Genomic DNA, 22,693 nt, shown 5'->3' on the forward strand with positions numbered 1-22,693 from the left:
AAGAGGCCGTTCTCCCAAAACGTGAGGATCCAGAAAACGATCAAGATATCATATTGAAGCCCTGGCCGAGACAAATCAGCCAGTGCAAACCGCTTGTCGATCTGACCACCGACACGCCCTCACGCACAGATACAGTGCACGCCGATTTGCTTTGGAACCCTAATCCGAACCCGACGATACCGACGAACCCTAATCCGTTCGCGACTCCGTTCCAGCTCGTGTCCACCTGATCAGCTCCAGCCCCTAGGCGTTCCTGATCCTAGACAAACTCAGCTCCATCCTACATCAAGGACAGCTCGCGATCCAACAGCAACAGCTCCCGTTCGCATCAGAGCCGCTTGTGATCCGATAGAAGCAGCTCGCGTCCCAGCCAGCTCGCGTCCCAGCCAGCTCGCGTCCCAGCCAGCTCGCGTCCCGATCGTGTCTTCACTCGAGGTTCATTCTTGGTGGTCCAGTTTCTACAAACAACTAAACTAAAGGTATTTCGAATTTTAAGAACATAATGAATCGAATTTGGTTGATTGTAAAGAATAAAACCCTAAAATATAATTTCTAAGATGAAAGCCATATGATAATAAATCAATCCCTAAGCGAGTAAATCAAAGCTCTATAAGTTCGATCCCCAAACCCTAAAAATCGAGATTGATCCATTGATCAATTAAAATCAGAACCTTAAAGGTTTTGAATTTCAAATCAAATCCCTTTGATCTAAGATCAAATTTTTGAAATCCTTAAACCCTAATTCGAAAACTATTGATTAATTAAAACTGATTGATTGATTGATTGAGATTGAATTTGATCATCCTGAAATTGAAATTGCTTGTTAATAAAATCGAAACACTAAAACCCTAATTCTGAAAATCGATTTTGATTGTTTGAAATTGAACATTGATTTGTTGATTTGATCACCTAGAACTATTATTAGGATTGTTCAAACTCGAATCTGATTGTTTGGCTTGTTTAAACTAAAACCCTAATGACCTAGTTTAGATTATTTTTAAAATCGAAATCTGAAACTACATATTAGGTTAAACTGTTCTAGACTTGATCATACTCGTGGCCGTGTGGCCTTGTTGCATTCATACCATAACTTAATCACATTGATTGATTGCAATTACACTTAGAACTTATTCTAGGAATGGTGTTGAATTGAATCAAATAGCCGTGTGGCTTGATCTTTGCTTGGCCGATAGGTTTGCTTGTTTTGATTGCATCATGAACTGATAGAAACAATCCATGTTAGGATTGCAATTACACGACAAACTAAATGCATAAAAACGAACTAGTTTGCATCCATGGCCGTGCGGCTTGCTCATTGGCCGTGAGGCATAGATCTTGGCTGTGAAGGCTTGTTTGATTGTTTGAACATAAAAACCTAATCGTTTAAACATTAAAAACTATTCCTAAAAGATCTAAAAATATTAACCTATAACTTCAGATGTCGAAAATCAACAACCTTGATTTCGCTGCCCTTAATCTATCTGGAGACAATTACCTTCAGTGGGCGCTCGATGCTAAGATCATCCTGAAATCCAAGGGACTCGGTGAGTGTATCATCGAGAACAATAATGCCAATGAGAAGGATCGTTACAGAGCCATCTTGATCATTCGTCATCATCTAGCTGAGAGTCTCAAGGATCAATACCTAACCATTGAGAATCCACTAGATCTTTGGAATGAATTGAAATCGAGATATGATCACTAGAGAACGGTGATCTTACCAAAAGCTCGGTTTGATTGGACGAATCTGAGGATCCAAGACTATAATTCTGTGGACGAATATAACTCTGCACTGTTTAAGATTGTTTCTAAAATGAAACTGTGTGGTGAAAGTATTACGGAACAGGATATGCTTGAGAAAACCTTTTCTACTTTCCATGCAAGCAATGTGTTGTTACAACAACAGTACCGAGAGAAAGGTTTCAAAACCTATGCTAATCTTATTTCTTGTCTCTTGCTCGCTGAGCAGAAAAATGAATTACTAATGAGAAACAATCAGATGAGACCACTTGGATCAGCTCCACTACCTGATGCACATGCTACAGAGGACAATAAAGAGTCCAACCACGTCCAAGGAAACGGCCAGCATGGCCGTGGTCGAGACAAATCGAACGGACGTGGCCGCGGTCGAAGATCTTTGGCCACGGGAGAGGAAATGGTCGAGACCATGGACGAGACCGTGGCTCATTTGGATGAGGCCATGGCCGTGGCCGTGGATCTTCTTTCAAACCCCAACACTCGACTAAATCAGAGAAATACGTGTGCCATAGATGTGGAATAAGCAATCATTGGGCTAAAACTTGTAGGACTCCCAAGCATCTAGTTGACCTCTATCAAGAGAGCTTGAAAGGGAAGAATCCTGAAGCCCATATGACTTACCAAGATGATGAAAACGACTTCAATCATGAGAAGGACGATCCTATGAATTATGAAACTTCAGATTGTCTAAAAAAAAAAAAAGAAACTAAAGATTGATTTCGACATTTGTAATCTAAATTCTATGTTCTTTGTTTTGATGTTTTTCATTTCTATGTTTTTCATTTCTATCAACTTGTTTTATTAAAACTTAATAAAAGGAATGAATGATTTTTGAAAACGCCAATATGATTTACGGGTATGGTACACATTAAGGGCTATGGCCAGATATGTATAAGGGTAAGCATTTGGATGCTTTATATTCACCCAGAAAAAACCCATTGAGATTATATAGAGATATAAGAATGAATGGTTTCCATATTGAAACAATGGACGAAGAAAACAAAGAGTTCCTTCAGATATACGTATAAAATCGCCCAAGGCCATAATGAGTCCTAAAAAAAAAAAAAAAAAAACTATACCTACATTCTCTATTGATCTAGACTATGTCAAGATCAGTATGATAGAGGAAATAGTCATGGTAACTGATGTGTTGTGATTTTGCATAGTTTTAGCTTTGTTATTTCATATATATTCATGCATTAACCTTACATTTATTTGCATTTAGAGTCTATTGCATGTACATTTGCATCTTGTAGGTGTTGGATGAATTGTTTGGAGTTTTGGAGGTGATTAGAGCACAAAAGGAGCTTTCGAGGAGTCTTGAACCGAACGTGTGAAAGACAAGCATGGATGAAGGTCTTAAAGATATCTTTTGAAACTTGTCTTTTGGGAAGACATGGTAAATTGAGTTAGCTTTACAATGGAGGTGGTTTCAAGTCGTTTGGAGCTGTATTGAGGGATTTATGATCAAAATACTACACACATATCAGTATGACATTCCTAGCGGCCACCCTAGCAACATCAACAATAGCCTTCGAATTTTAAGCCTTTAGACTCATTTTTATTCACTTAAAACCTATAAAACTCATTACTATTCATTATTCTTCTTATTTTTGGTATTCTAAAGGTGTGTGCAACATGGAGAAAGTGGAGAAAACTTTAATGAGTGAGTTTTATCTCTTTAAAGCTTGCAACATGGGGGATGGGTTGTCTATCATGAGTTTGGTGGTTCTTTTGGCCTAACTTTCTCTACCTTTTCTGAAGAGGCAAGACTACTTTGGCCATATGAAGGGGCAAAAGGTGTTCTATAATGGAAGAAAGTGGAGAATAACTTTTATGAGTGTGTTTTATGCTTTATGCTTTCACATGATGGATGTGTTGTCATCCTCCTTTACTTAGGCTATAAAAGAGACTGCAAGGGGAAGGAGGAAGACACAATACACAGAGTACAATACAACAAAGAGTAGAGAGTGAAAGTTTTATAGTTTCATATTTTGTATTTTGAGAGTTTGAGAAAAAACATTTGTTCTTGGAGTGTTCTTGAAGTTTATGTTATAAAGTCTTGTTTTCCTTTAGCCATTCTCTTCATCTAATTTCTGTTTTTTTGTTTTCATATATCATATCATCTTGGTTATGCTTCTATCCATCATGGGATTAAGTGTAAACAAGATGATTAGTGAGTAATCACCCTTAGGATCAATGGGTTAGGTAGATTAATGGGTGATTAGGGAAGAGTTAAGGTGTTCTAATGCTTAAATGCTTAGATTTCTATGCTTACTAAGTATTCTTAATGCTAGATTAATTTTGGCCATTTTAATTTAGATTCTAAGTGTTTGTAGGGCATCGAAAGTGTTTGCATAATGCTTGAATGGACCTAGTAAAGCTCTAGCTTGAATAACCAAGGAATTGTTGTTAGGATTGCTAGATGGTTAGTAGACTAGAACTTAATGTATGTTTGAGTGAACAAAACGAACGGAAGTTGATGTTTAGTTCATAATTGCATAAGGGTTTCTACCACGGGAGTGGATTAATCTAAATTGAATGAAATCTAGACCTATAGAAAGTTAAGATTATTTGAAGTTAGACGCCTTGATTTAGAACTATCACCTTGAAATCAATTGCCTATATACCCATTGGTTCTTCTTTGTTATATTTGAATTAAAACTCAAGTTATTTCGCACTATTACTTGTTACAAACAAACATCATTTGATTGCACTTAGATTGAGATAAATGGCTTGCATTCTTAGTGCTTAGAATCACTAGAGATTGGATTGACATCTTAAGTACTACAACACTTAAGGATTAAACTTATCCTTTATCAGTAACCATAATGGTTTACCCACGAAATTATACACTTTATGGTATGACCGGATTGGCCATCATGGTCCAAAACATGATGCGAAATAGATATTGGAAAGAGCACAAAGAGTTATCCCATAGAATCTCACGTGTGTAGCATGAACACAAGGGAAACTCATTAGGCCATGATGTCCCAAAGCACTTAAAGATTATAGTATGTCCATGAGGGGGCAGTGAGGACAAATCCGCACATGTCCATACTATATATAGCTTGGCTGAATCCTTTTATAAATCTGTATTGACCATTACCCATAGGTCCAAACTCTTAGTCCAAGGCTTGGGGACACACGAATTTACATGCATCTTAATTAATAAGCATCAGACCATTAAGTGAGCATAGATATTCCCATCTCAAATTTATTACGAGTCATGAGCCAGACATATAACATCTTGAGATATTTAGATAAGCCACCACAAATATATGTGCCGTCTAAGATGGATCCTTAGAAGAGGATGAGGATGGGGATATATGTTGGATATGAATCTCCCACAAATAATGAAGTACCTTGAGCCAAATATGAGTGATCTATTTAGTGGCCAAGAACACGGATTGCAAAGTTTAATGGATCCGACTATCCAACATTAGGGGAGAAAATAATAAGCTGGTAAGAGAAACAGGATGACATCGACCATCATTGTCTTTGGCAAGATCCTCAGACTAAAGAATGTGAAATAGACGTCCAAAGATTATACATTTACAAAACTAGCTAATCAAATGCCATACACATTTGCTGACCCGAAAAAGAATGACTAAGTCATATATAAACCAGCTTGTAAAGCACCAACTAAATTGATGTCCAAGAGAGACACAGTCAAGTTGCTACAGAGTTTATACAAGATAGACCAATAAGTTTCAAAAGATAAGAATCCTCGGAAACAAAAGAGAAAGGTGCATAGAATGATAAAACAAATCCGAGGTCAAGAAAACCATCCCAGACATAGAGATAAGGCCGGCCGGCTCTAAAGTACAGGTACCAAACAATGTAGCTTGGGACACCAAGCTGAAAAGTATTAAAGGTCTTGATAATAATGAATCTCAATCGATTATATCATGTCTGGAGCATAATGGAACACAATAAGGAATGTCGACATAAGATGATACAAAGTAGCACTTGAATTTATGAATATAAGCGAGGATCATGAACCCACGTCAATATAAGAGTGCGCACTCGTAGAACAGATTGAATGGAAACGTGGGGTTAAATAGTTTAAAGAAGAAAGGCGTATTTGGCCATATGATTAAGACGCCATATGATGTTAAAACCAGTGGATATAAATAGGTCTAGTGAGGAATAGAAATCGTGAGTTATAAAGCTAATGTTGCATAAGGATTCTCACAAAGACCAATAATAGATTATGAGGAGATATACTCCCATGTGGTGGATGCAACTACTTTTAAGATTTCTCATAAGTCTGGCTATATAAGAGAAAAAATTAGACTTGCAGCAAACTGATATAGTGACTGCATACTTATATGGTCCACTGGATAATGAAAGTACTAGAGGGTATTGAGCTGAATGTACAGCAAGTTCTCGAGAACAATATTGATAATCATCGAAATATATGATCTGAATATCCTAGGAACCTCTGGATACAATTTTTCAAACGGCTGAATACCTTAAGAAAGAATTCGAGATGAAAGATCTCGGGAAAATAAAATTATGTTTGGGATAACAACTTGAGTACATAAATGATGGGATCCTTGTGCATCAGATGGCATACACTGAAAAGGTACTCAAGAGTTTCAATATGGCCGATTGCCATTCTCTGACCAGTCCCATGGTCGTGAGGTCTCTCGGCCTGGACACTGACCCATTCCGTCCCAAGATGGACGATGAAGATGACCTAGGTCCCGAAATGCCATATCTCAGTGCCATAGGAGCTTTAATGTACTTGGCAACTCACACACGGCCTGATATAAGCTTTGCCGTGAACCTACAATCTAGGTTTAGCTCATGTCCGACCCAGAGGCATTGAAATGGGATCAAACATGTTCTTCGTTACCTGCAAGGAACGAAAGACTTGGGTCTATATTATACCAACCATAACAAAGATGGTTTAGTTGGCTTTGCTGATGCTGGTTATTTATCAGATCCACATCAAGCTCGATCACAGACAGCATATGTCTTTATACATGGAGGTACGGCCATATCATGGCGTTCCATGAAACAAACCATCGCGGCCACTTCATCTAATCACTCGGAAATCTTGGCCATACATGAGGCCAGCCGCGAGTGTGCTTGGTTGAGGTCGATGACCCAACACGTCCGAGCTGATTGCGGGATGGCCGAGTGCAAAAAGCCAACCGTGATGTATGAGGACAATGCTGCGTGCATTGCTCAGCTCAAGGACGGTTACATAAAAGGTGAAAGGACGAAGCACATATTGCCTAAGTTCTTCTTTACTCACGAGCTTCATAAAGCCGGTGAGGTCCAGGTCGTCCAAGTATGATCCAATCACTACAAGAAAACACCAGGATTCCGACGACAAATATCGCCGGTATGTCCTCAGAATAACGGTATTCAGAGGACATTCCGAAGAAACATTTCCTAGGACTGTTCGTCTGTATCTCCTCGGATATTTCCGATGGAACGGTCCTCGGAAACATTCCGAGAGAAAAGAGGTATCATAATATTCCGACGAACCTCAGCCGTCGGAATATTCTGAGAAACCTTTGCCGTCGGAATATTCCGAGGAAGTGTATCCGTCAGGATATTCCGAGGAGATATGCCCTCGGAATATTCCGAGGAAGTTGTCGTCGGAATATCCCGAGGGATACACTTCCTCGGAATATTCCCAAAAATAATTTTTTTTAAAAAATTAAAAATTTATTTTTTTAATTGAAATTCGAAAATATAAAATTAAAATTGAAATAGAAAACATATTAGATAATATTCAAAGTTGTACATACCAAAATAAAACATTCAGAGTTTTTGAAAAAAAAAGAAAGAAACTACGGGAACTGCTCGTTCGGGTACATCCTCTTCATCATCTCCATCATTTGCTCGTTTTGCTTCCTCGTTGCCTCCCATCCCGCCTCTTGATCCGCCATCTTTTGATCCAACGCAGCTATGCGGTCATCTTAGTCTTTCAACTGGTCCATAAGCACTTCTGGATCAACATAGGGCTGTGGTGCAGAAGGAGGAACCGACCGGGCTCGACGACCCAAGCCGACCAAACGTCCCTTCTTCTTTGGAACCGACTGAAATAGAAAATAAACAAATTTAAATAATATAAAATGAAAATAAAGAAATAAATGAATTGAACTTTTTTATAAAGAACATACCGATTCAACGATTTCGTTGATTCGAATCCGGGACAAGTTGGTCGAAGCCGTCGAAGCCGTCGAAGTGGCGTCCAGGTCGGTTTGAAACTGAGATAGACGGGTCTCTTCGTCTTACTTCTGAGTTTCGATAAGGCTGAGCACATCCCTCACAACACCATCATCAATCTCCCCGGTGTGCTTGTTGGTATGCGCCGTCTTCATTAGGACGAAATCATCAACCGGCTAGCCATCATTTTCATCCGCCTTAAAAAAACAAAAGTTAAACAAACATTTAAAATTAGAAGAAATGCATAAAAAATAAAATAAAAATACTTAAATAATTAAAAAAAAAGAGAGATTGAACTTACCAAGCGATCCCCCAGAGTGGCAATAGTCTGAGCACCCAAATTGTGCTTGTACATGCCCTTCCTGCCACGATCGCTCTTGCGGTTGGCGGAGTTGGTCACGGAGGTAGCTTTCGTCTCGTCCTTATCCCAATGCACACACGACTCCTCCCAGACCGTGTTGTTGATCGACTTTGGGAACATTTAATAAAAAAAAATATAAAATAGTTTAATAAATCCAAAAATAGTTTAATAAATTCAAAAAATTGTTTAATAAATTAAAAAAAAACCTGGTTGATGAGCCACTTATGCTTCCACTCGTAGATCTGCTTCCCATAGATGTCCATAACTTTATGGACGAAGGCGTCACGGATAAAGTTCGTGTGATCGGGATTCCAGGTGAACTCTTGCTGAAAAAAACACAATTTGTAGAAATTTTATATTAAAGATTAAAAATATAAGTAAAAAAATTAGAATACTTACCGTAAACTGACGAAACCACATCTCCTGGTCCTCGGCAGGAAAGTGAGTGAAAGTCGGATATCCCTTGCTGAGGTTCGAGTACATCATATTGTTGATCCATGCGCTGATCCCGTTCCCGGATCGGTTGAACCTAATATAAGAAACAAATTATTAATAATGAATCAAATTTTAATGAAAGGAAAAAAAAAAGACTTTTAATTACCGTGTTTGACGTAGTCCCTTTGGACACGGAGTGAGACAGGGAAGATGCTCACGACCGGGCTGTTGAACCAACTGGGCAACAGTCATCACTCTCGGAACGACTGGAGGAGCGGGAGGGGTGCAGCAGTGGGAGGGGGTGCAGCAACGGGAGGGGGTGCAGCAGCGGGAGCAAAAACCGGAGCGGGAAATGAAGAATCCCGAGAGTGGCTGCTCGACCCCCGAGAGTGGCTGGACGAACCCTGAGAGTGGCTGGACGAACCCTGAGAATGGCTCCCAGTACCACTACGACCTCTTGGTGAGGCACGACGAGATCGAGACCGGGTCTGATCACCAGTAGACCTGTAAATTAAAAAAAACATATTTAAAAATAGTTTTAATAAATATTAATTGAAAAAATATTTACAATTAGTTATAATAAATATATAAATTAAAAAAAAAACATATTTAAAAATAGTTTTAATAAATATTAATTGAAAAACATATTTAAAATTAGTTTTTATAAATACAAAAAATAATAAAATAGTGTTTATAAATCAAAAAAATGTTTTATAAATAAAAAATTAGTTTTAATAAATATAAATATTTTTATAAATATGAAATCATCTTTTATAAATCCAAAAATCGAATTTATATATAAAAAACGTTTTGTAAAATCCAAAATCGATTTTATAAATACAAAAATAATAAAAATTTTATAAAAAAGTTCTAAATCAATTCAACACAACAAATTATCCAACCAAATCACAATTCTAAACCTTTTACACAACCAAATCACAATCCTAACCAATCACCCTAACAAAAATCTATCAAAAAACTTCTAAAATCATCAAATCTACTTAAAAACCTAACAAATAGAACCTAAGAGAGTGGGATAGGGTCCTTACATGATTTGTGTAGGAATAGAGAGGATTCGCCGGAGAGATCATCGCGAGAGAAGGGGGAGATCGCCGGAAGAAGAGAGAGATCGCTGGAGGAAGAAGAGACAAATGGGGAAGAAGAAATGTTTCGTGTTTATAAAACCTAGGGTCCGACGGAAACTATCCGTCGGAATTTCCTCGGTATTTTCAATTTCAATTTTCGTGAAATATTTGGCGGCTGGTTTGCCCGGTTAAATGAAAATATTCCAAGGAAATTTCGACGGACACTTAAATATCCGTCGGAATTTCCTCGGACTATTCCGAGAAAATTCCGAGGAACACATGTTTGGGGTTTCAATACATAAAATTTTTTTTCCCTATATCATTTCTTATACAAATGCAATGCGTACCACTGAGGAATTTTTGTATAGATGATCATAAACTTTGAAATAACAAAATTTCAAAACGAATTGTAAGTATTCCCTTTACCGTTCATTAAAGTGTATAAGTGTTTCTCTTATGCTGTGGGGATTTCGTTCATACAATCGGAAGGTGTTTATTATAGGGTAAGGAACAAATTTTTGACTTCATAATCAGTCTAAGACACTTATTAAGGGTTATATAAGTGTTATTCAAACTGCAAAACGTTGCTTTCGGTTTAAAAACTCTACTTCCTCGGAAAAGACTCGGAATATTCCGAGGAAACATAAACCCTAAAAGAAAAGCCCTAAATCGTCGGAAAAGTCTCGGACTATTCCGAGGAAATCCCTAAATCCTATTATCCCTCGGAATTTCCTCGGTATTCTTATATTAAAAAAAAAGGCGATGCTACACTGTTTCCGAGTCATCATCACCAGATGAATCTGAATCTGGATCTTGGTGAAACTCTCCAATCTCTGGTTCATCCTCTACGTGAACGACGACTTCCTCTCCAAAGTCGGTTAAACCGACTACAAGGCCAACTGCAGCTAAATCTTCTGCTGCACTTAAGTTACCGGATGTGTTTGGTTGTAGTGGGTTTTCCAGCTCAGAACTTCCCTGAACTCGGCCTCTCGGGTTGAGTGATGTTACAGTGACCCATGGATCATCTCTGTTCCTAACTCGGGGGTACTTGATATAACAAACCTGTAACATTAAAAAAATTATTTAATTTGTAAATAAGTGTTATTAATACACATGATGATGAATCATTATGAATAATTGATATATGTATATTTAATTACCTGATCGGCCCGAGAAGCAAGAATGAAAGGATCATAATATTGCAACTTTCGCCTCGAATGTACTGATGCAACACCAAATGCATTTGTTCTCACACCTCGATCTGGAGTGTTGTCGTACCAATCACAATAGAAAACAGTACAGCACAATCCAACCATGCCCGGATACTTGATTTCCTTAATCTCCCGTATGTTTCCGTAGTATACATCATCTCCAGATGCAGAACAAACGCCAGCATCATAAGTCGTACTCGAACGTCTCCTCTTTTGAGTTGTGAATGCATATCCTCGAGTACAAAATCTCGGATATGACTTCACAACATACTCTGCTCCACACACCATCTCGCATACCCAATCGTCAAATGTTTCACCTCTGGTCATACCAGCAGACACCTATTAATAGCACATATATATGTTATATCAATATATGTGAATTAATATAAATATGTGATAAATAATATTTTAATTTGTTTAAAGCACTCACATAAGTAAGCATCCATCCAGAAAATTCTCTCTGCTTCAGTTCTTCAAGTTCCTCCTCTGTGGCGTATCTATATTCGAACCGCTTTTCTGCCATGAAAATCTTGTACATATGTTGACAATAATTTAATTAATTAAGATTTAAATTTCAACTTGTTAAAACAAAATTTGTAAGCTAATTTATTTACCTCTCATATTGAAGAACATCTTCGCAGTTGGTGAGCAAATATGTTTGCAAATGACTGCGCTCCTGCTCAGTAAGTCGACGGTCCTTTGGTTTTTCGCTAAGTCGTCCAACATCTGTGAAGATGTCTGGAACCGTAACATGATATGTTGCTCGTTCGCCTCTATCATCATGCCGAGCAGGTCTTCTGTTTTTGGCCTGCACTTCTGCTGGAAAGTAGAACTCGGCAAAGTTTGAAGTTTCTGAATTTATCATCTGTGCGATTATAGAACCTTCCACCCTACTATAATTTTTCACCATCTTCTTCAAATGGTACATATACCGCTCATACAAATACATCCATCTATACTGCACAGGACCACCAAGTTCCAATTCTCTTCCCAGGTGAATAACAAGATGCTCCATAACATCAAAAAATGATGGAGGAAATATCTTCTCAAGGTTGCACTGAATCACAGCTATGTTAGTCTTCAAATTTTCAGTACCTTCAAGAGTCACTGATCTCGTGCATAAATCGCGGAAGAAAGCACTAATCCCTGCAATTGCTTCATGAACATTCTGTGGTAATAGTTCCTTGAAGGCAAACGAAAGGAGGTGCTGCATGATTACATGGCAATCATGACTCTTTAAGCCGATAAACTTTCTTTCCTTTCTGTCGACACAGTTACGCAAATTAGATGCGTAACCGTCTGGAAATTCCACATCGTTTGAAATCCAATCAAAGAACGCATCTTTTCCCTCTGCATCAAGTCGGTATATGGGAAAAGGAGCCCTATCATTCTCATCAACATGAAGTTCAGAACGAGCATATATATCGACTAAATCCAGTCTTGACTTCAAATTATCCTTTGTTTTACCTTGAACGTTAAGGATCGTGTTCATGAGATTGTCAAAAAAGTTCTTCTCAATATGCATGACATCTAAATTATGCCTCAGCAGATGATCCTTCCAGTATGGCAGATCCCAGAAAATACTCTTTTTGTGCCAGTTATGTAGTTCTCCAACAGCATCTACCGGATAATGCACATGTCCACCTAGGTCTTGCGTCCTTTCTGCACCAAAATCTCTTAGTTGTGTCGACAAATCTGCCCCACAAATTTCTGGAGGTGAACTGTCAAACACCCTCTTATTCTTCGTAAACAAATTCCTACTCCTACGATATGGATGATCAGGTTGTAGGAATCTCCTGTGACAGTCAAACCAACACGTTTTCCTTCCGTGTTTTAGTTGGAAAGCATCAGTGTTATCTTGACAATATGGACATGATAGCCTTCCATGCGTTGTTCATCCAGATAACATACCATATGCTGGAAAATCACTTATTGTCCACATAAGTACTGCCCGCATTTGAAAGTTTTCTTTACATGAAACATCGTATGTTTCAGCACCTTGAGCCCATAGTTGTTGCAACTCATATATTAGTGGCTGAAGAAACACATCAAGTGATCTCTAAGGATGCTCTGGTCCGGGAACGAGAATGGAGAGAAACAAAAACTCTCGTCGCAAGCACAAGTTTGGCGGTAAGTTGTATGGTGTAAGAATGACTGACCATAGAGAATACTGTCTTCCACTCTTGCCAAACGGGCTGAAACCATCAGTACATAATCCACGGTAGACATTTCTTCTCTCATACGCAAAGTTGGGGTATTTTGATTGGAAATGCTTCCACGCTTTTGCATCTGAAGGATGTCTAATCTCACCATTTGTTGAATGCTCCGCATGCCATCTCATTGGTTGCGTTGTGCGTTCAGACTGATACAACCTCTGCAACCTTTCCGTCAAAGGCAAATACCACATCCTTTTAAATGGCACTGGAACTCTTTCACTCGTATCTTTATAACGAGCCTTTCCACAAAATTTGCATGTAGCCCGATGTTCATCCGTCCTCCAATAAATCATGCAGTTATCGCTGCATACATCTATTACCTTATACGATAAACCAAGACCAGCTACCAATTTCTGAACCTCGTAGTATGAACCAGGGGCTACATTATCCTCAGGTAGAATATCTTTTACAAAATCAGCAATCGCATCCACACAGTCTTCATCCAAATTATAATATGTTTTAATGCCCATCAGTCTTGTTGCAGATGATAAAGCTGAATGACCATCTCTGCAACCTTGGTACAAGGGTTGCTTTCCAGCATCCAACATATCATAAAATCTCATAGCTTCTGCATTGGGTAAATCTTCCTCTCTAAAATGATCATTTACCATCTGCTCAGTACCTACACCATAATCTACATTCATTCTAATTGGTTCTTCTAACCTAACCGCAAGCTGAGGTTCGCTAGTACTACCATATTCATAATCAGTTTCTCCATGATGATACCAAATTTTGTAACTTCGTGTAAACCCATTCAAATATAGATGAGTCCAAACATCCCACTCTTTAATAATCTTTATATTTTTACAATTAGAGCAAGAACATCTTAACATACCCGTTTCTGCTTCCGGTTGTCGTTGAACTAACCTCATGAATTCGGTTATACCTCATTGGTATTCTTCCGTAAGCAATCCCGTGTTCGGATCCAAATGAGGTCGATCGATCCAAGAACGATAATAATTTGAAGAAGACATGCTTTTTTCAATCAAATTCGTGTGTAAATATAGTATGTGAGAGGATGAAGAAATGGAGTGAATGAAGAGGTTGGGGGTGCGGGTATTTATAGATGAAATGCTGCCGACAGTACTGAGGAAATTCCAACGGAATACCGACGGCAACGGCTCTTTCCTCGGAATTTCCTCGGAATTTTTAAAATCCCCCAACGGCTCTCTAACGGCTATAATATATCCTCGGATATTCGTCGGTGTTTTCCGAGGAATATGATTTCCTCGGTATTTCATCGGTATATTTTGGGTTTTCTCGGAATTTCCTCAGAAATTCGTCGGAATATTCCGAGGATCTTATTTTCCGTCAGAATTACGCTGTTTTCTTGTAGTGAATGACAATTCACAATCAAATTCTCAAAACACCCCTAGAAATGGCGAACCAAAAAATGTTACACCTACTAGTCTACTACTTAATGTAAAACCGTATAAAACTCGTGGAAGCAAAACACAATTTATGGGGGGGAGACACTTGAATGTATTCTTGCTTACCAAACAGTAAGTTACTTCTCTGTATATGAATGCACATTACTTCTCTACACTACAAATAGTTTTGTACTTAAATACAAACTGTTTGATTCTGTAGGGTGTAAAAATTTATTTGTCTTGCGAGATGTGATGATATTGTCAATGGAACACTGAAAGCATTTTTCTTGATGTCCATAACGATTTTCTAAATGTACTCTCTTTTTTTGCTCAATCAAAATGTATTCTATATAATTATATTCAAGCGAATTAGTAATGTGTAATGTACTCTATAAACTTATCTAGATTGTTTCTTATTAAAAACAGATGTCCTTGGCGAAGTTTTTGATTTTCACTACAAGAAAACATCAAGGATTATGAGGGAAAAAATCGTCGGAATTTCGTCGGAATATCGTTATTCCGACGCAATTCCGACGAAATACGTCGTCGGAAATAATTCCTCGGAATTTCTTTTTTCCTCTGAAATCCCTCGGAATTTTCCGACGGAATTCCGAGGAAATTCCGAGGATCCCTTGTTTGTCGGAAAAGTCCTCGGAATATACCGAGGTAGAACTTCGTCGGGATAATTCCTCGGAAGTTCATCGATCGATGCGTGTTTGGACATATATACATCGATCGATAGGAGTATACCGACGGACTTTTTCCTCGGTTTATTCCGAGGAACTGTTCCCTCGGTATATTCCGAGGGATCCGTTCCTCGGAATTTTCTGAGGGAGTTGTCCCTCGGAAAATTCCGAGGGAAATGTCCCTCGCTATATTTTAAAAAAAAAACGGATCGATCGATGCGTTTTTGTTCAAAAACGCATCGATCGATGTAGTGAAAAATATAATTAATTTCCTCGAAATGTAAAAAATATTAATTTTTTTGAAAAAATAAAATTTCTGAAATTTAAATTCGAAAATATGAAATTAAAAGTAAAATTGAAATCATACTAATTAATATTCAAAGTTTCACAAATAAAAATAAAACATTCCGAGATTGGGGAAAAAAAAACTACGGGTCTGGCACGTCCGGGAACACCTCGTTCGGGTACATCCTCTGCATCATCTCCATCATTTGCTGGTTCAGCCTCCTCTGTGCCTCATAGCCCGCCTGTTGAGCCGCCATCTGGGTCTCCAACAAAGATATTCGATCATCTTTGTCCTTCAACTGAGCCGTAAGTACTTCTGGATCAACAAAGGGCGGTGGTGCAGAAGAAGGAGGAACCGACCGGGTGCGACGACCCAAACCGAACAAACGTCCCTTCTTCTTTGGAACCGACTGAATAGAAAAAAGCCAAATTTAGAAATTTAAACCAAGAAATAAATAAATTGAACTTAAAAAAAAAAGAACTTACGGATTCAACGATTTCGTTGATTCGAAACCGGGACAAGTTGGTCGAAGCCGTCGAAGCGTCATCCTCGGTTTGAAGCTGAGACACTTCGTCTACCACCTGAGTTTGGACCAGGTCGACCACGTCCCTCACAAGACCGTCATCAATCTGGCCGGTCTTCTTGTTGGTATACGCCCTCCTCATTAGGGCGAGATCATCGACCGGCTCGCCATCATTTTCTTCCGCCTTGAAAAAAAACATAAAATTAAAGAAACATTAGAAATTAGAAGAAATGCACAATAAATTTAAATTCTGAAACTCAAATAATTGAAGAAAAAGCGGTTGAACTTACCATGCGATCTCCGAGAGTGGCAATAGATTGAGCACCCAAGTTATGCTTGTAGATGCCCTTCCCTTTACGGTCGCTCCTGCGGTTGGTGGAGTTGGTGGAAGAAGTTTCTTTCGTCTCCTCCTTATCCCAATGCGCACACAACTCCTTCCAGACCGTATCGTTCATCGACTTTGGGACCTTTTAATTAAAAAAAAAAAGAAAAAGTTTAATAAATTAAAAAATAGTTTAATAAATTAAAAAATTGTTTAATAAATTAAATCGAACCTTATTGATTTCCCACTTCTTCTTCCACTCGTGGATCTGCTTCCCATAGTTGTCCATTACTTTATGGACGAAGTGGTGATAGATAAAGAGCGTCTCATCGGAATTCCAGTTGAACTCTTGCTGAAAAAAAAACACAATTAGTAGAAAATTTATATTAAAGATTAAAAATATAAGTAAAAAATTAGAATACTTACCGCAAACTGACGAAACCACAGAACCTGCTTGTCGGTTGGGAAGTGAGTGAAAGTCGGATGTCCACTGTCGAGGGCCGAGTACATCATACGGTTGATCCATGCGCTGATCCCGTTCCCGGATCGGTTGAACCTTATTAAAAGAACAAACGGTTAATAATGAATCCAAATTTAAAGAAAAAAAATGTTTAATTACCATGTTTGACCCCGTCCATGTGGATACGGAGTGAGATACGGAAGATGGTCACGACCGGGCTGTTGAACCAACTCCGCAACCCTCATCACTCCCGGAGGACCCGGAGGAACAGGAGCGGATGCAGCAGCGGGAGCGAGAGGAGCATGAGCGGGTGCAGCAGAGGGAGATGTATGGTTGGAGCTGTGGGGCGAAGGGGAATCCTGAAAATGGCTGGAATCCCGAGACTGGCTCCCCGTACCACCACGACCACGACGCTGTCGAGGCCGGGTCTGATCATCATGAGACCTGTAAATTAAAAAAAATATATTTAATAAATACAGAAATATATAAATTAATTTTTTTTATTAAAAAAAAATCCCAAATAATTTAATCACAGAAAAAGATTTATATATATTAAATTTTTTTAATAAATATATAAAAATAGTTCTAATAAACAAAAATAGTTTTAATAAATAAAAATTGTTTAATAATTACAAAAATAGTTTTAATAATATATATATATATGAAACATATTTTTAAATCCCAAATAATAGTATTTAATCACAAAAAAGTTTTATAGATATTTAAAATGTTTTGTAAAATCCAAAAAATCGAATTTATATAGAATTTTTTTTTGTAAAATCCAAAAAATCAAATTTATATAGAAAAATCGTTTTGTAAAATACAAAAATCGATTTTATATACAAAAATCGATTTTATAAATACAAAAAATAAAAAAATTATAAAAAAATTCTAAATCAATTCAACAAAACAAATTATTCAACCAAATCACAATTCTAAACCTATTATACAACCAAATCACAATCCTAACCAATCACCCTAACAAAAATCTATCAAAACTACACAAAAACCTAACAAATAGAACCTAAGAGAGTGGGATAGGGTCCTTACATGATTTGTGTAAGAGAAGAGGGAGATCGCCGGAGATATCGTCGGAGAGAAGGGGGTTTTCGCCGGAGAGGAGGGAGAGGAGGCACAGAGGAAGAAGAGAGAAATGGGGAAGAAGAAGAGGCTCGTGGTTATAAAACCTAGGGTCCGACGGACATTATCCGTCGGAATTCCGTCGGAATTCTAATTTCAATTTTCGCGAAATATTTGCCCGGTAAAATGAAAATATTCCGAGGAAATTCCGACGGATAGTAAAATATCCGTCGGAATTTCTTCGGAATATTCCGAGGAAATACCGAGGAACTAGTGTTTGGGGTTTCAAAACATCAATTTTTTTTGCCGTATTTCATTTCTTATACAATTGTAATGCATACCATTGAGGATTCTTTGTATACATGAGCATAAACCATGAAATAACAAATTTCAAAACTAATTGAAAGTATTCCCTTTACCGTTCGTTAAAAGGTATAAGTGTTTCTCTTATGTTGCGAGATTTCGTTCATACAATCGGAAAAGTGTTAATTATACGGTAAGGAACAAATTTTTGACTTCATAATGAACGTAAGACACTTAATAAGGGTTATATAGGTGTTATTCAAACGGCAAAACGTTGTTTTCGGTTTAAAAACCCTATTTCCTCGGAATTTCCTCGGATTATTCCGAGGGAACTCCGAGGAAACCCTCTTCTTCCTCGAAATTTCCTCGGAATATTCCGAGGAAATTCCGACGAACTAGTGTTTGGGGTTTCAAAACGTAATTTTTTTTAAAAAAACGCATCGATCGATGCGTTTTTGAACAAAAACAAATCGATCGATTACTAAGATGGCCCGGGCCGTAAGATTGTGATCGATCGATGAGAGTATCCCATCGATCTATCGACAATCTGAATTGTTCCTCGGAATTTCCTCGGAAAATCTTGTATGTTTTTTTAATTTTAATTTTATTATTTTCCAAAATGATAGTAATTTCAAAAATATTTTTTTCTTAATATAAATAGAAGTCAATATAAAGTAAGGTAAATTAGAAATTAGAAATTAACTTAATATCAATACTTAAATATCTGAAAAATTAACATACAAACTAACATAAATATATATATCAAAAACGAGAATCCATATCAAATAATCTTAGTCAATATAAAGAGAAAACCCCTTTAAAGAAGTATATGTTAGCTCTTTAGAAAATTATTAATGTAAAAATAAATTAACAAAAATTATCTCCTAAACAAATTTATATATCTTAAAAATTAAATTAACATAATTTTGCTGTTTGGCGGAAAATTCAATTTTGAAATTTTGAAATTTTGAGATTTTGATGGGATAATATGATTTCATGGTTTTGGAGAATAACTTGGTTTATGGTTTTGACGAAAAACGATTTTATGGTTATGGTGAGAAAACATGATCTTATGGTTTTGAAGGAAAACTTAATTTTACGGTTTTTAACAAAAAAATAATGTTACGGTTTCGAAAAGAACACATGTTCTTACGGTTTTGGTGGGAACACACGTTCTTACGGTTTTGGTAAATTTTATATTTACATGCAGCATCTTGAACAGTGTCCAAACGACAATATTTGTATATTTGCGTCTGAATATTTAGATAAAAAAACGAACATGGTCTTAATGTTTTAGTAGAGTACAAAAGCCCAATAGTAAAGAAAGAATGTACCTTTCCTTTCTTCTCCAACAACTTTTACGGTTTTACCTAAGCACGTGAGACTTAGGGTTCGTTCAGGGCCGGCCCTGGGCCAAGCCCAATGAAACATTCGCCTTGGGCCCCCAAAATTTTTAAAAATTTTTATATGTAAATAGGCCCCCAATTTGTAAATGGAGGAGGCGACGGTTTAGAGTAGGCCTGCGAGTACAGTTATTCCGGATACTTTGGTTCGGTTAGTACGGTTTTCCGGTTATCTCGGATTAAGAAAAATCTGTCGAATTAAACCGAAAAGTCATTGGTTCAGTTCGGCATCGGTTATTATTTGTATATTTTTATAACAAAAACTTAAAATCACTTACAACAAAAAAATTTTTGTGGGATTAATAATTTTAGTAATTTATATTTTTGATAAAAAAAAAATCAATGCAAAGTTTAAAATTTAATATTAAGTTGTCAATATTTGTTCAAAACTTTTATCAATTTTTGTTTTGTTCAAAGCAAATTTCGAAATTAAAATATTTATGTATATTTATGGTATATAATATATACTATATAGTTTAATTTAAAAGATATTAATATACATATATCTTTTAATCTTAATATTAATAAAATTATACTTCCTACTTATATAATTTTATAATCATTTGTATCTTATCATAACAAAAATTTTAAAGTATGGATCACAAAAATTTTAATGTGAAACTTTTAACAGTTTTAGTAATTTATAGTCGTTTAAAAAAATAAAAATATAACATATACAGAAAAATCTAAAATTTTATTAAATGGTTAATGTGGTTTTTTAATATATTTTATTAATTTTAAATTAAAAAATTATGATATAGGTTACAATAATTTTTATTAAATATTTATTAGTCAAAATAATTAATTTTCATATATACTTTAGCCACATTAGGTAATTCCATAATTTTTATTTAAAGAAATAATGAAGAACATTAATAATAAATTTATGGTTAGTTTAATAAAAATCTTATTATATATTTAGATGAACCAACTTATTTCTCTAAGGATTCTAAAACTCATTGTGGTGATGACACATGGCTAACTCAAATCTTGTAATGCTTTTCTTTTAATATATAGGGGATAACAAAATATATTAAAGTAAACTTTGCATCTATTATAAAATTTTCTAAATCATTCAGAAACAAATATATTTTCTTATTTTCTTACATAATTTGATTCAATGACAAATGAGATTTATATATAAAGTACCTGAAAATATAACAAAAAAATCAACCGAAAAAATAAAAATATATTTGAAAATTCAAAAAATACCAGAAATATATACAAAGTTGAAAATTCTGAAAAAAAAAATACCTGAAATATAAAAAAAAAATCGGATATATTTTCTTAATCTCATTTGATCATCTTATTCGGGTATGAGACTGTCATAGCTTGGACCGCAAAAAGCCTGGAAGATATAAGAAGGACGGAAGTCAGGATGAGAGATGTTTACTGACTAGAAAAGAGCATATTCACCGGTATGGATGAAATGGGCAAATTGGTTTTAACCTCAGCTTTCTTTGCTTTGAAGCGTAACTAAAATCATTTCAGAAAAAAACTAGTTTCAATTTGTCGCTTTCAGATGTGAGTTTAAATTTTTCTTCTTTAACAAAATTATTTGTCATACACTTTAAAATTATATTATAAGAAAACTTTTAACAAAATTTCACTTTCACATATAAAGTGACTTTAAACTTTTCTTCTTTAACAAAATTATTTGTCATACACTTTAAAATTATATTATAAGCAAACTTATAACAAAATTCAACTAGCTGAACTCCCGCGCTCATGCAAGTATGTAAATATTTCAAAAATATATAATTTATTATATTTGTATAATATTTTAATATTAAGCCTTTTTAATTTATATGTATGAATAAAAATTTATATTTTAAAAAAAAAGAAACACCTGATTTTGCTTATACCTAATTTGATCAATTATTTTCGGATATATGAGATTGCTTGTTTTCATCTCAACTGAAGATTAATGTTTCATGTTCTTAAAAAAGTTAAAATCCGATTAAATTTATTAGCTGCATTTAATTTGATTTATTGTCTTGTATTCATAATATATTTTCATAAAATTACGCCAAATTTTATGTATGTTATTTTAGGAAACAAATAAAACAGTGTTGTTAGTCCGGAGTTGCATAAGTGAACATAATCAGTAATATTCTGAAATTTTATGCATGTAAATAACTATTTATGACCAAACTAAATCGTAGTAATTCATTAATATATTTTTACTTGATTATTAGTTTTGAATCATTTGTAATTTACATGGATAAACAGTAAATATAACACTATTTTAAGTAATAACTAGATTCTGACCCGCGTTTTGAAAACGCGGAATGTTTCTTTTGTAATTTCTTAAATTTTTCAATATATATCATTATTTCTGAATTTTATTTATTATTTTACATTTGCATGAAAATTTTATGATGTATTTAGTGTATAGTGACAGTAGTAGATTTTATTTGTATTAGGTTCCACTACTGTGACATAAACATAAGAGTGCATTACACTTTTTTTAATTTAACATAGATATTTTCAACTAAAATACTATTATCAGATTCTTTTAAAATTTAGCAATACACAACGGTATCATTAAAATATTTCATTGTCATATTGTTTGTTGTTTTTGATCAAAAGAGAATGCTATAATGGGATATGATATATTGTTAAAATCATTTAGAAATAATACATATATTGGAAACAAATAATAAGGCACAATAGAAAATGTAATAAAATACAAAGTTGTAAATAAAAATAATATAAACTAAATTTTGATCCGCACTTTAAAAGCGGATTTTTTTTTCAATTGCTCACCTAATTAAAAAATAATTAAAAACATTAAATTTTCTCCAGCATAACATTATTTGCCAGATGATTAAGAAATTTGTAATCGGTGCATAAGAGTGAATGTTTTTCATTTTTTGTATAGACAAAAATTTGGTATATATCATAAATTATTAAATTATTTATTTAAAATTTGATGGTATAGATTGTCTAAATTAACAATAATATTGTTTACGTACTTTATTCTCAAAAACTTTATATTC

At 35.6% G+C, this 22,693-nt stretch overlaps 1 long non-coding RNA gene and 1 pseudogene across 1 annotated transcript; both read left to right on the plus strand.

Moving 5' to 3' along the window:
- The first annotated feature begins 2,900 nt into the window (after positions 1-2,900).
- On the plus strand, positions 2,901-3,833 carry LOC125586364. The gene is made up of 2 exons (XR_007322858.1): positions 2,901-3,247; positions 3,386-3,833. It is a non-coding gene; the product is annotated as an uncharacterized LOC125586364 (long non-coding RNA).
- A 5,265-nt stretch (positions 3,834-9,098) lies between these two features.
- Positions 9,099-22,693, plus strand: part of LOC125586160 — a 30,557-nt pseudogene continuing 16,962 nt past the window's right edge.

The sequence above is a fragment of the Brassica napus genome, chromosome C4 (assembly GCF_020379485.1).
Source record: "Brassica napus cultivar Da-Ae chromosome C4, Da-Ae, whole genome shotgun sequence".
Lineage (NCBI taxonomy): Eukaryota > Viridiplantae > Streptophyta > Magnoliopsida > Brassicales > Brassicaceae > Brassica > Brassica napus.